This window comes from Canis lupus, chromosome 6 (assembly GCF_003254725.2).
Source record: "Canis lupus dingo isolate Sandy chromosome 6, ASM325472v2, whole genome shotgun sequence".
NCBI lineage: Eukaryota > Metazoa > Chordata > Mammalia > Carnivora > Canidae > Canis > Canis lupus.
This window is the reverse complement of record NC_064248.1, coordinates 19,339,512-19,355,215: the sequence shown is the minus strand read 5'-3', so window position 1 is coordinate 19,355,215 and position 15,704 is coordinate 19,339,512. Positions and strand designations below refer to the sequence as shown.

The 15,704-nt window shown below is 44.1% G+C and overlaps 1 pseudogene; it reads right to left on the bottom strand.

Moving 5' to 3' along the window:
- Positions 1-3,137: 3,137 nt before the first annotated feature.
- LOC112640005 (proliferating cell nuclear antigen-like) lies at positions 3,138-4,296 on the bottom strand (annotated as a pseudogene).
- Between the last annotated feature and the right edge of the window lie 11,408 nt (positions 4,297-15,704).

The following is a 15,704-nucleotide window of genomic DNA, read 5'->3' as shown; positions in this document are numbered from 1 at the left end:
CACAGGTATGAGCAGAGCTCATTTGGGAGAAGGCTGGGCAGCCAGGCAGGGCTTGAGCCAACTAGACCTCTACATCCCACACGTGTCCCCTTGGTGGGAACCCAGGCCACAGGAATCTGGGAAGAACAACAGAAAAGATGGTTCTGACATTTGGGACTCTGAAGTCCCCCAGGGCTCAAACCCACAAGGGTCAGGCCAGACGAGTAACAGGCATGAGTGCCCCATGAGCCAGATTTACTGGTCAGAGCATCTTAGACTGTACTCCTTCAAGCCGACCCATGTGGTGTACACATCAAACAATGATTTTCTTACTTCCATCAAGAAATGTGTGCTCTCGGGGCACCTGGGTGGCTCAGTGGTTGAGCATCTGCCTTGGGCTCAGGCAGTGATCCTGGGGTCCTGGGATTGAGTCTCACATCGGGCTCCCCACGGGGAACCTGTTTCTCTCTCTGCCTATGTCTCTGCCTGTCTCTCAAGAATAAATAAATAAAATCTTTAGAAAAAAAAGAAATATGTGCTCATTTTTCTTGAAATATGTGGCTCTTTTTGTCATCTCTCGTTTTTCTGTGTTTGATGGAGAGGTGGATACCAAGAAATAGTTTACATTCTTCCTCACTTTGTAGGAGAAAACCAGCATTGCAACTGGCAGAGAGTGATGGAAGCCACTCCCCAGAACAGGGAGGTGACAGGGAGTAGAGGGGACCATCCACAGGGCAGAGGCCGCTCAGTGTCCGCCAGTGGCTGCCTTGAAGGAAGGGGATCACCATGTCTGCTACCTCTAGAAAATAAGAATCTCAGACTTTTTTATGAGAAATCTGATTTTTAAATATTGATTTTTTTCCCCCAAACAAAACACTGCTCCAACAAAACATACCACAGTTCCGGATTTGCCGCAGGAGCCACCAGTTTGAGACTTCCACTCTAAGTCTGGTCTAGGAAGCCAGTGTTCCTTGGGGACTGACTGCCTTCCTACCCTGAACTTGGCAAGATCAAGTCTGAGCTAACTCTGCAACTGGGGGGCATGGCAGGGGGATGTCCATCTTGGGAACCCAAACAAATTCCCTCCGCCTGCCACAGAGATCAGATGTAATGTATGAACTGAGACAGGAACGCAGCTTGAGATTGGATGGACCATAGAAACAGGAAGAATAAATTTTTTCAAAAATAGTGACAGGCAATCTGTTTGATCAGGCTGAGAAGGGTTTACACCAACAGTCTGAGGGTTTACACCAAAAAACACGCACCGCCAAGTGCTCTGCCCGCCACTCCCAGGATCTTTCTAAAACAAATCAATGGAGTTCCCAGCACCCTGCTTACACCTTTGCTGGCTCTCCCTTGCCCTCAGAATCAAGTCCAGGCAAGTGCCTTAACTTGACCTTAATGCCTTACAGGGTCCAGCCTCTTATCCGGGCCCCTCCCCTACATGCCCCATGTCCCCTTGCTGTCCCCACGAAAGTACTTTTCCTTCTCTCTCTACTGGAGATTTACACAAATTTCCTCTCTAACCTGGAATACCCTCCTCCTTCCCTTCTTTTCCTACCCAACTCTCTCCATAGGACTCAGGTCAGGTGTTGCCTCCTCCAGAAAGCCTTCCCTGATCACACCTCAGGCTGAATTTAGATGTCACTCCTGCACCCACTACCTCTGCTTCACTCTATCTTTGTCCAGGTCACTGTGAATTCCATTTCCCTGTGCAGTTTCTCCACTGGGGAAACAAAACCCCCTATGTTTAGCACCCAGCAGGCACTCAGCAAACCTGTGAAGGAAGGAAGGAGGGAGACCTGAAATGGAATAAACCTGATCCTGTAAATGCTTTGGGAGATTGCTCTTTCTGGGAATGGAGGCCTCCAGTGGGTACTCAAAGTCCCTTGCATCACTTGGACCTCAAAGAATCCTAGTCTGTTCAAGGTTGGTAGGACTGCTTCTCAGAGAAGGACACAATTTATCTGTGGTTGCACAGCAACATGTGGGCAAAACTGCAATGCAAATTCAAATCAGAACTCTGTTGTGTTGTTGCCTTTTATTTACTTCCCCAGTTGCCCCTTTCCCCTCTGCCAAGGGCTCAGGGAAAAGTCAAGGTGATGGAGCCAGTGGCGGGGGTGGGGAGCACAGACACAGAAGGTATTTTCTCTTCTAGATCTTTGTGGGCATTAACTCTGTGAATTATTCATCAGAAAATCTGCTTGAGGTAGTGTCTTAGTCTTAATTTTCAATTCCCCTAATGCTGGCCAATTCTGTGCTGAAAACCTTTCAATTATTAATGTTTCTAAAACAATATTTGTTTTCTCGGCATCTAGCAACAACCAAGGCCTCCTACGAGTGATCCTGCCCCTAAAATTCCCACAGAGAGGTTTGTCTTGCTGAGGAAGCATTTCAGAGGGGTCAGGAGTGTGTCAGGGCACCGGCACCGCAGCCAGACAAAGACCATTAAGCCCATGCAGAGACAGGTATCAGGAACTCCCAGAACAAAAGAAACGATAAAAATAGCAAAATTTTTTATGATTACTATGTACTGGCATCTTATGCGCCAAGGGTAAAGCTAAACAATTTACTTCTACTTATTTAACTCTTGGTTTGCTTTTGAAATTCAAATAACTCCTTTAAATTGAAAACAAGTCTTAAAACTGCACATAGAGTCAAACCCCTTCTGTTCTAAAAATCCTGAGGAGTATTTCTAGGTAAGGCGGAAGTATTTCCAGATGAACAAGACTAGATCTGCTTAGACTTGATTCTCTAACCAAATTATAGAGAATGGGAGGAAAAAATGGTTATTTACAGAAAACTATTATCTGCACATGTACTCAGAGGCACACACTCAGTTGCGGAAGACACTGAAGTATATATAGGGGCACCTGGGTGGCTCAGCCGATTAAGCGTCTGCCTTCGCCCCAGGTCATGATCCCAGGGTCCTGAGATCCAGCCCCTCATTGGGCTCTGCTTGACGAGGAGACTGCTTCTCCCTCTCCCTCTGCTCCTCCCCCTCCCTCTGCTTCTCCCCCTGCTCATGCTCTCTCTCATTCTCTCACTCACTCTCTCTCTCTCAAATGAATGAATGCAATCTTTTTTAAAAAGTATATGCTAGCATCTCAGAAGCAATCCTCAGAGAGCTTAGCTTATTTTCTTGGATTTTAAGAGGCCTAAGATCCTTCTTCATCCTCGATCTTGGGAGCCAGATAGTGCATCCCTTGTCTGGCACCAGCAATCTGATGCCCTACAACAAGGGGTCCGTGCGCAGCATATTGAGTGTTATCACAGGGGAGGGTGGGGCCACTTCTGTGAAGAAGTTCAGGGACCTCCGTGAAAAGTTAGCTGTACTTGGCTCACTCGTCTCTATGGTGACAGCCTCTTCCTCTCTACCAACATCACAACTTAATATTTCTGTTCCCAGGTTTCTGCCCTTGGAGAAAATCTCACTAGGTCTTTTGCACAACTGGTTACACCAGGGTCCCCAGGATGACTGAGATCTCGGCGTACAGGTGCATATTGAGCAGAAGACATCTTTCCTGTACAGCTTCACTCGGATTCTGGAATTCGAAGTTCAGCATCTAAATCCATTAACTTTGGGATGCCTGGGTGGCTCAGCGGTTGAGCACCTGCCTTTGGCTCAGCATGATCCTGGGGTCCTGGGATTGAGTCCCACATTAGGATCCCCTGCAGGGAGTCTGTTTCTCCCTCTGCCTATGTCTTTGCCTCTCTGTGTGTGTCTCAAATTAATAAATAAATAAAATCTTTAAAAATTAAATAAATAAATCCATTAACTTCATGTCATAGGCTGAAAACTTTTCTTTCTTTCTTTTTTTTTTTTTTTTTTTTTTTGGTAAAGCTTTTACTTATTTGAGAAAGAGAGCACAAGCAGGGGGAGGCGCAGAGTCAGAGCAGGGCCCTGATGTGGGGCTGTATCCCAGGACCCTGAGATCATGACCTGAGCTGAAGGGAGACACTTAACCAGGAGCCCCTGAAACCTTTTCTTGAAATGGAGCTTCCAATACCAGTGCCAAGGTGTCTGCATCAGCCTCAGCTCTTAGCATAATGATGTCTTCATTGCCCACACAGTTTTATATGTTGCACAGAGTGGTGGGGTTCATGCCCATGGCCAAGTCACTGTCACAGCCTGACGTGTGGAAGGAAACCTTGGGACCGCAGGATGAGCTACGCCAGGGAGGCATGGGACGAGTCAACGCTGGGCAGGTTCATGCTGCTCAAGCTGATGTCCCAGCTGGCCTCGATGCTGAGGTCCTTAAGAGACTCCAGCACCTTCTTCAGGATGGAGCCCTGGACTAGGCACACTTGGAACATGGTGGCCGAGTCACAAGGATGAGGCTATGGGTGGAGAAAAGGAGGAAGGGGTAGCCAGCTGAGGTGTCACAGGATGACAGCAAACGGGGAACCCAGTGCTGAGATCCTGTGACCCAGGAAGGTCACAACCTACTTATGTAACTTACAAAAACTCACTGCAGTAAGGCTCATCAGTCCCATTTTATGATGAGGAAAAAGACCCAGAGAGACACAGTCTTTGCCTGTGCTTCCTCAGCTCCTCAATGAGGAGAACAGAAGTTGGACCCAAGTCTATGTGACTTCACAGCCAGTACACTCTCCACCTCGACAGTATGGCACCACCAGGGATTTTAGTTGCATACAAGGAAGAACTTTCTGGAAGTAAATGATGTTATTCTCAAAGAGCACTTGGAATAAGCCGTGGCTGGGAGATACGAACGGGAAGAAATTCTGAATGGAGAAGCTGTATCAGGGACAACATCTGTATTTCTGGCTTGGGCAACTGGGTAGGTGACTATGCCATTCCTCAGATGAGGAAGATCCCAAGGCAGATATGGAGGAGGCAGGGAGGATGGTGGACTTAGTCCCAGACAAGCCAAGTATTAATTGCCAGGGGAGCACCCAATGTAGCTGTTAGAAACCGTGGTGGCCCACTGTGCTAGATCGGGGCCCCTGGACACAGATTGGGAGGCAGGCTCAGTGGGACGGATGGAGTTCTCTGCGGGGAGAGGCACCAGAAGGAAGTGAGGAAGGCAGGATCTGGTGGAGGGACAAGCTGGCCTATGGTGTGGTTACAAGTGAGGCTGCTGACTGTCCCACACTGAGCTCTGGAGCTGAATGGCTCCTCAGAGTTGCCCTGAATAGAAACAAAGGGACCAGACCTTCACACACCCAGCCAGCCTATTACTGGCCATGGCTGCCTCTGGGAGGGGCATCCACTCGGGTGAGGTCAAGCGGAGATTTGGGATTTTTGTTCAGGGCATTGGCCCGGAAGATTGATCTAGGTGATATCCCTGCCCCCTTTCCAGTGTGCGTCCAGTTGTGGCTCCAAGGAAGGCTGTAGACTGTGACCATGAGTATTAGACACCCTAGCTCTCATAACCTCACCTGTGTCCCATAAGCACTGACACTCTAGCATGCTCCCTGCATCCCAGCCCTGCCTGCTGTGTCCATGGAGCAGCTCTTTCTAATCTATTTTTTATAAAAAGAGCTGGATTTTCCACTGATGCAAATATGCAAAGCAATTAGAGTTGCATGTTACCACCATTCTTGTTTAGTGGCCAATCTCTAAGGCATTTGGGGTGATCTCCTCTTCACCAGGGCCATAGACATGCACTCAGGGCCTTCTAGGGTCAGGGGCTGTCTCCCAAGAGCTGGACAAGTTCACTTCTGCAAGGATCTCTCACCCTTCATACCTGATTCATTAGCAAGCCCTGCTGGATCTATCTCCAAAGTCCATCCAAGATGCCATTGCTCACAGCCTCCTCTCCCAGCCTGGTCCAAGCCACCAGAATCTGTCACCCGACTCACTGCAGCAGCCCCTCTGGTCTCTGTACTTCCAGCCAACTCTGGCCCCTCCATAGTGTCTTCTCAGCATGGCAGCTAGACTGACATGTTAAACCACTTTGCTACATTCCCCCTCTGCTCTAACTCCTCTTTGCTCTTCCACCTCTCTGATAAAAAGTCCATATGGTGGCCTTTCTGAGCTCATTTCTACTTCCCTCCTGCTTATTCATGATGCTCTGTCACATTCGCGTCCCCAGGACTCCTGTCTCAGGGCCTTTGCACTTGCTGTTCCCCCACCCCAGGGTACTTCCTTTTTTTTTTAAGATTTTATTTCTTTGACAGAGAGAGCTCAAGAGAGCAAAAGCAGAGGGAGAGGAGTAGCAAACTCCCCATGGAGCAGGGAGCTGGATGAGCAACTTGATCCCAGGACCCTGAGATCATGACCTGAGCCAAAGGCAGACACTAAACCAACTGAGCCACTCAGGCGTCCCCATCCTGGGATACTTTTTATATCCTTACTTCTTTCAGATCACACAAATATCACCTTCTCAGAGGGGGGCGGGGCAAGATGGTGGAAGAGTAGGGTCCCCAAGTCACCTCTCCCCACCAACTTACCTAGATAACTTTCAAATCATCCTGAAAACCTACGAATTCAACCTGAAATTTAAAGAGAGAACAGCTGGAACGCTAAAAAGAGAAGAGTTTGCGCTTCTAACAAGTACAACTAGTTTTTAGCCACTCTGCACTGACAAAAATGACTAGAAAGAAGAACTCACCACAAAAGAAAGAATCAGAAATAGTACTCTTTCCCACAGAATTACAAAATTTGGATTACAATTTGATGTCAGAAAGCCAATTCAGAAGCACAATTATAAAGCTACTGGTGGCTCTGGAAAAAAGCATAAAGGATTCAAGAGACTTCATGACTGCAGAATTTAGATCTAATCAGGCCGAAATTAAAAATCAATTAAATGAGATGCAATCCAAACTGGAGGTCCTAACGACAAGGGTTAACAAGGTAGAAGAACGAGTGAGTGACATAGAAGACAAGTTGACAGCAAGTAAGGAAGCTGAGGAAAAAAGCGAAAAACAATTAAAAGACCATGAGGAAAGGTTAAGGGAAATAAATGACAGCCTCAGAAGGAAAAATCTACGTTTAACTGGGATTCCAGAGGGCGCTGAGAGGGACAGAGGACCAGAAAGTGCATTTCAACAAATCATAGCTGAGAACTTCCCTAACTTGGGGAGGGAAACAAGGCATTCAGATCCAGGAGATAGAGAGATGCCCCCCTAAAATCAATAAAAATCTGTTCAACACCTCAACATTTAATAGTGAAACTTGCAAATTCCAAAGATAAAGAGAAAATCCTTAAAGCAGCAAGAGACAAGAGATCCCTAACTTATATGAGGAGAAATATTAGATTAACAGCAGACCTCTCCACGGAGACCTGGCAGGCCAGAAAGGGCTGGCAGGATATATTCAGGGTCCTAAATGAGAAGAACATGCAACCAAGAATACTCTATCCAGCAAGGCTCTCATTCAGAATAGAAGGAGAGATAAAGAGCTTCCAAGATAGGCAGAAACTGAAAGAATATGTGACCACCAAACCAGCTCTGCAAGAAATATTAAGGGGGACTCTGTAAAAGAAAGAGGAAGCCCAAAGAAACAGTCCACAAAAACAGGAACTGAATAGGTATTATGATGACACTAAATTCATATCTTTCAATAGTAACTCTGAATGTGAATGGGCTTAATGATCCCATCAAAAGACACAGGGTTTCAGACTGAATAAAAAAGCAAGACCCATCTATCTGCTGTCTACAAGAGACTCATTTTTGACCTAAGAACACCTACACCTTGAAAATAAAAGGTTGGAGAACCAACTTACCATACAAATGGTCCTCAAAAGAAAGCAGGGGTAGCAATCCTCATATCAGATAAATTAAAGTTTATCCCAAAGAATGTAGTAAAAGATGAAGAGGGACACTATATCATACTTAAAGGATCTATCCAACAAGAGGACCTAACAATCATGAATATTTATGCACCTAATGTGGGAGCTGCCAAGTATATCAATCAATTAATAACCAAAGTAAAGACATACTTAGATAATAATACACTTATACTAGGAGACTTCAACACGGTGCTTTCTATAAATGATAGATTTTCTAAGCTCAACATCTCCAAAGAAACAAGAGCTTTAAATGATACACTGGATGGATTTTACAGATATTTACAGAACTTTACATGCAAACACAACTGAATACACATTCTTCTCAAGTGCACATGGAACTTTCTCCAGAATATACCACATACTGGGTCACAAATCAGGTCTTAGCTGATACCAAAAGACTGGGATTGTCCCCTGCTATTTTCAGACCATAATGTTATGAAACTAGAACTAAATCACAAGAAGAAATTTGGAAGAAATTCAAACACATGGAGGTTAAAGACCATCTTGCTAAAAGATGAATGGGTCAACCAGAAAATTAGAGAAGAAATAAAAAGATGCATGGAAACTAACAAGAATGAAGATACACCCGTTCAAAATCTTTGGGATACAGCTAAAGCAGTCCTGAGAGGGAAATACATCGCAATACAAGCATCCATCCAAAAACTGGAAAAAATTCAAATACAAAAGCTAACCTTGCACCTAAAGGAACGGGAGAAAGAACAGCAAATAAAACCTACACCCAGCAGAAGAAGAGTTAATAAAGATTCGAGCAGAACTCAATGAAATAGAGACCAGAAGAACTGTGGAATAGATCAACGAAACCAGGAGTTGGTTCTTTGAAAGAATTAATAAAATAGGGATCCCTGGGTGGCGCAGCGGTTTGGCACCTGCCTTTGGCCCAGAGCATGATCCTGGAGACCCGGGATCAAATCCCACATCGGGCTCCCGGTGCATGGAGCCTGCTTCTCCCTCTGCCTGTGTCTCTGCCTCTCTCTCTCTCTCTCTCTCTCTCTCTCTCTGTGATTATCATAAATAAATTTAAAAAATTAAAAAAAAGAATTAATAAGATAGATAAACCATTAGCCAGCCTTATTAAAACAAAAGAGAAAAGACTCAAATTAATAAAATCACAAATGAAAAAGGAGAAATCACCACCAATACCAAGGACATACAAACGATTTAAAAACATATCATGATATGTTTTATGGCAGCTACATGCCAATAAATTAGGCAATCTAGAAGAAATGGATGCATTTCTGGAAAACCACAAACTACTAAAACTGGAACAGGAAGAAACAGAAAACCTGAACAGGCCGATAACCAGGGAGGAAACTGAAGCAGTCATCAAAAACCTCCCAAGACACAAAAGTCCAGGACCAGATGGCTTCCCAGGGGAATTCTATCAAACGTTTAAAGATGAAACAATACCTATTCTACTAAAGCTTTTCTGAAAGATAGAAAGAGATGGAATACTTCCAAACTTGTTCTATGAATCCAGCATCACCTTAGTTCCAAAACCAAACAAAGACCCCACGAAAAAGGAGAATTACAGACCAATATCCCTGATGAACACGGATGCAAAAATACTCAACAAGATACTAGCCAATAGGATCCAACAGTACATGAAGAAGATTATTCACCATAACCAAGTGGGATTTATCCCTGGGATGCAAAGCTGGTTCAACACTTGTAAAGCAATCAGTGTGATAGATCATATCAACAAGAGAAAAATACAAGAACCATATGATCCTCTCATTAGATGCAGAGAAAGCATTTGACAAAATACAGCATCCGTTCCTGATCAAAACTCTTCAGAGTGTAGGGATAGAGGGAACATTCCTCAGCATCTTAAAAGCCATCTATGAAAAGCCCACAGCAAATATCATTCTCAATGGGGAAATACTGGGAGCCTTTCCCCTAAGATCAGGAATGCGACAGGGATGTCCACTCTCACCACTGCTATTCAACATAGTACTAGAAGTCCTAGCCTCAGCCATCAGGCAACAAAAAGAAATAAAGGGCATTCAAATTGGCAAAGAAGAAGTCAAACTCTCCCTCTTCCCAGATGACACAATACTGTACATAGAAAACCCAAAGACTCCACCCCAAGATTGCTAGAACTCATACAGCAATTTGGCAGTGTGGCAGGATACAAAATCAATGCCCAGAAATCAGTGGCATTTCTATACACTAACAATGAGACTGAAGAAAGAGAAATTAAGGAGTCAATCCCATTTACAATTGCACCCAAAAGCATAAGATACCTAGGAATAAACCTTACCAAAGAGGTAAAAGATCTATACCCTAAAAACTACAGAACACTTCTGAAAGAAATTGAGGAAGACGCAAAGAGATGGAAAGGTATTCCATGCTCATGAATTGGAAGAATATTGTGAAAATGTCAATGTTACCCAGGGCAATTTACACATTTAATGCAATCCGTATCAAAATAGCATGGCCTTTCTTCAGAGAGTTGGAACAAGTAATCTTAAGATTTGTGTGGAATCAGAAAAGACCCCGAATAGCCAGGGGAATATTAAAAAAGAAAACCAGAGCCAGGGGCATCACAATGCCAGATTTCAGGTTGTACTACAAAGCTGTGACCATCAAGACAGTGTGGTACTGGCACAAAAACAGACACATAGATCAATGGAACAGAATAGAAAATAGAAATGGGCCCTCATCTCTATGATCAATTAATATTCAACAAAGCAGGAAAGACCATCCACTGGAAAAATGACAGTCTCTTCAATAAATGGTGTTGGGAAAATTGGACAGCCATGTGCAGAAGAATGAAACTAGACCATTCTCTTATACTATACACAAAGATAAACTCAAAATGGATGAAATATCTAAATGTGAGACAAGAATCCATCAAAATCCTAGAGGATAACACAGGCAACACCCTTTATGAACTTGGCCACAGCGACTTCTTGCAAGATACATCTATGAAGGCAAGGGAAACAAAAGCAAAAATGAATTATTGGGACTTAAGATAAAAAGCTTCTGCACAGCAAAAGAAACAGTCAACAAAAATAAAAGACAACCCACAGAATGGTTGAAGATATTTGCAAATGACATATCAGATAAAGGGCTAGTTTCCAAGATCTGTAAAGAACTTATTAAACTCAACAGCAAAGAAACAAAAAAACCCAATGATGAAATGGGCAAAAGACATGAACAGAAATCTCACAGAGGAAGACACAGACATGGCCAACAATGAGAAACATTGTTTCAGAGCACATGAGAAAATGCTCTGCATCATTTGCCATCAGGGAAATACAAATCAAAACCACAATGAGATACCACCTCACACCAGTGAGAATGGTGAAAATTAACAAGACAGGAAACCACAAATGTTGGAGAGGATGTGGAGAAAGGGGAACCCTCTTGCACTGTTGGTGAGAATGTGAACTGGTGCAGTCATTCTGGAAAACTGTGTGGAGGTTCCTCAGAGTTAAAAATAGAGCTGCCCTATAACCCAGGAATGGCACTGCTGGGGATTTACCCCAAAGATACAGATGCAGATACTCGAAAAACCGAGCTCCCTGCACCACCTCTCAGTATTTATAGCAGCAATGTCCACAATAGCCAAACTGTGGAAGGAACCTTGGTATCCATCAAAAGATGAATGGATAAAGGAGATGTGGTCTATATATACAATGGAATATTACTCAGTCATTAGAAATGACAAATACCCACCATTTGCTTCGACGTGGATGGAACTGGAGGGTATTGTGCTGAGTGAAGTAAGTCAATCGGAGAAGGACAAACATTACATGGTCTCATTCATTCAGAGCATGTAAAAAATAGTGAAAGGGAATAAAGGGGAAAAGAGAGAAAATGAGTGGGAAATATCAGTGAGGGTGATGGAACATGAGAGACTCCTAACTCTGGGAAATGAACACGGGGTGGTGGAAGGGAGGTGGGAGGGGGATTGGGGTGACTGGGTGATGGGCACTGAGGGGGACACTTGACGGGATGAGCCCTGGGTGATATGCTGTATGTTGGCAAATTGAATTCCAATACAAACAATAATTTTAAAAATAAATAAAAAATAAAAAAGTATCACCTTCTCAAAGAGGCCCTCCCTGACCACTCTGTTTTATTTTTTTTAAGATTTTATTTTTAAGTAATCTCTACCTCCAGCGTGGGGCTTGAACTCACAACCCAAAATCAAGAGTCGTGCGCTCCACCGACTAAGCCAGCCAGGGCCCCAGTGACCACTCTATGTTAAACTACATCCTTTCACTTCTTCCATCCTGTAGCCCTGGTTCAGTTTCTCCTCTTCCTGAAGTGACATCTGACATCTAGAATTTCCTCATTTATTTTATCCATTGTGGTCTTTCCCACTAACTGTGCAGGCACAGAGATTTAGGATTTTTGTTCAGTGACTAGAATGCTACCTCGTGCTAATTAGTGGGAGAGCTCAATAGGTGTTGATTACAGAATTGCAGAAATAAGTAACAGGTCGTGCTCAGCCCTTGTCTTAGTCTCAGGCTCAGGCTGCCATAACAAAATACCACAGAGTGGTTGGCTTAAAAGCAGAAATGTACTTTCTCACCGTTCTGGATACTGGAAGTCTGAGATCAGGGTGCTGGCATAGCCAGTTCTGGTGAGAGCCCTCTTCCTGGCCCACAGACGGCCACCTTCTTGCTGTGTGTTCACATGGCCTTTTCTTGGTGGGTGCTCACAGTGCTCTTGCTCTTTCTGTAAAGCCACTAATCCTATCAGATTAAGGTTCCATGCTTATGACTTCATTTTATGCCTTCCAGAAGCCTTATCTCCAAATACAGTCATATTGGATTTAGGGCTTCAACATATGCATTTGCAGGGCTGGGATCCAATTCAGTCCACAGCAGCTCTAATCTCTTTTCTCTTCGTATCATCCCTCAGAGGTGGGTATTATCCTCACTTTACAGATGATGAAAGTAAATCTCCAAGAAGCCATATGCCCAAGCCAAGAGCACCCAGCTCAGAAGCGGCAGAGGAAGGGTTCAAAACAGCATTGGTTTCTCTCCATCCTGCCACATCCCCTGGCACCTGCTGTTCCCTCTGCTGGGAATGCTCTTCCCATGGCCAGCGCCCTCTCCAGCCCAATGATCACCTTCTCAAAGGGACCCTGCCTATATGTAGCAGCTACCTCCTGCTTATCACCTATTGTCACTTTGTTCCCTTCATTTCCTTCACTTCCCATGGGACATTCTGAAGCTACCTTCTGCCTACCTGTCCCAGTATAGGCAAAATGGTGGAGACCCAGGAAAGGCGCTGTTTGGAAGGCAAGGAAGTCACTAGAGACAACCTCAGGCTTAAGGCAACAGTGACCTCTCAAGGGATGCTCACAAATGCATAGAAGAATCAATTTGCCAAATGATCAATTTACAAGGTAATTAATTCCCTAAATCTTTGTTTCTGTTCTATTTATGAACTTTTAGCAATTTGTGTCACCAGTTTTGGCAGCCTTTGAGGATTTTTCAAAGTCCTACTGTAGCCAGAAAGAGCAGCTATCCCTGCATCGGCCCCAAGTGCTTCTGCCCTCAAAACAGCTGAAAATGTGCTCCCTGGGCTGTTATGGCCACATCCCTGGAGCAGGGCACCAGAGGGAAGAGGCCTGTTGACCAACACTCAGGCAGCTAGACTCACAAACACATGGTCCCCCAGCCAAAGGACCACTTGCCATCCCAGGTGGGGTGGTTTAAAAGGCCACATGTACCAGAACTCGAACCAGGGTAAGGCAACTGAGGCATTTGCCTCATGAATAATATTTAGGGGGCTCAAAAAAACCTTCAAAAATCACAATGAACATTTTTAAAAAGATTTATGTATTTATTTATTTATTTAAGAAAGAGAGAGCACAAGCAGGGGGAGAGGCTGGGGGAGAAAGATAATCAGATTCCCCAATAAGCAGAGAGCCCAATGCAGCTTGATCCTAGAGCCCTGAGATCATGACCTGAGCCAAAATCAAAAATCAGATGCTTAACCAACTGAGCCACCCAGGGGTCCCTCATAACAAACATTTTTTTTTTTAGATTTTATTCATTTATTTGACAAAGAGATAGAGAGAGCCAGAGAGTACAAGTTGGAGGAGGGGCAGAGGAGGAGGGAGGATGAGGCTCCTCACTAAGTAGGGAGCCTGATGTGGGGCTCAGTCCTGGGGTCCTGGGATCATAACCTGAGCCGAAGGCAGACACTTAACAAACTGAGCTACTTGGTGCCCCCATAACAAACATTTTAATGCATTATTTCCAAAAATCAAAATTAATGCAAAAATTATATGAGGAACAAAATAAACATTTTTGATGAAGATAAGGCCAGTCACAGTGCTGCGGCAAGCCATACCAGAGCATAAGACAAAAGGAAAAGTCAATAATACTGAGATGATCTTTATTTAAAATGTTTGAATTCTGTTCATCCTGGATATTGTTTTGCAATAACTTTGATTTTTAAAAATATACATTGAGGGCGGCCCGGGTGGCTCAGCGGTTTAGCACTGCCTTCAGCCCAGGGTGTGATCCTGTAGTCCTGGCATCAAGTCCCACACGGGCTCCCTGCATAGAGCCTGCTTCTCCCTCTGCCTGTGTCTCTGCCTCTGTGTGTGTGTGTGTGTGTGTGTGTGTGTGTGTGTGTGTGTGTCTCATGAATAAAAAATAAAATCTTTTTTAAAAAATAAAATAAAAATAAAAATACACATTGAAATATTATCAACATATGCTTCCAGGAAGATGGAGTAGGTATCCTTTTCCCTATTCCTCCTACTTAGCTCTATTGAAAAGCCCCAGCCATTTTATATAAAACAATCTTGAGACTCAGAAAGGTGGAAAAGAGGAGGCAGAATGGCTAAGGACATTGGAACCCAAGGCGCAACATGACAGTGAGTTCTCTGGGTTTGCCTCATATATCCCAGACTTAGGGCTGAAGAAGCCAAGAATGCAGAAACATCATCAGTCACAGACCAAAAGCCCCAACAGAAGATGGTTCTTTCTAGCCAAAGGAATGTAAAAGGGTTAGCTAACAAGGCAGAAAATGTGTGGACAATAACCACTCTAGTGCATCCAAGCACCACAGAAAAGTTCTAGGCCTGCCCCCCACCCCATGCCAGCAAGGCTTATTGGAGAGCCTAGACTGCTACACTCAACAGGCTGGAACAAGACGCCAAAGTCTTCCAAGGTCCAGTGGGGAAACTTACCCCACAAGGGGGTGAAGAGCTCTGCATCACATCAGTATCAATGGAGACCATGTGGAGAATCTGAACTTCAACCAGACAGTAATTAGACACCTCTCATTACCCCTGAGTCAGACATTTCACTACTGGCCAATAATAATGATGACACCATGCCCATGGTGTCATGAAGGCCAAGTGGGCACCAAAGATGAGGCACTTCAAACATTCTCATCTAGCAAGACATCCATGGAGATCTAGTGAGGAGGTGGACTCCCAACTCTTCCCAGAAGTAACAAGGAGACTCCCACATGAGTATCAACAGATGTCAAATGGGTAACCTGAACTCCTATCCCCACCTGGCAGTAATGAGGTTAGGACCCTCTCACCCCCTGTCAGAGAAATGTCAGAGGAAGCCAGCTAAAACAGAAGGTTTAAATAAGATTCAGATTCTCAGAACATAATACAAAAATGTCCAGGGTTCAATCAAAAATCACTTGTAGAAGTACCTGCCTGGCTCAGTCAGTAGAGCATGTAACTCTTGATCTCAGGATTGTGAGTTCAAGCCCCAAGTTGGGCATAGAGCCTACTTTAAGGACAACCACTTATCATACCAAGAAAGAGCTCAACTTGAAAGAAAAAAAAGACAATCAATAGATGCCAATACTGATATGACAGACATGTATGATTATCCAACAAAGATTTTGGAGCAGTAATCACAAAAATGCTTCCAAGAGCAATTTTTAAAAATCACTTAAAATGAAGGAGTAAATAGAAAGTCTTGGCAAAGAAATAAAGTCTTAGAGAAG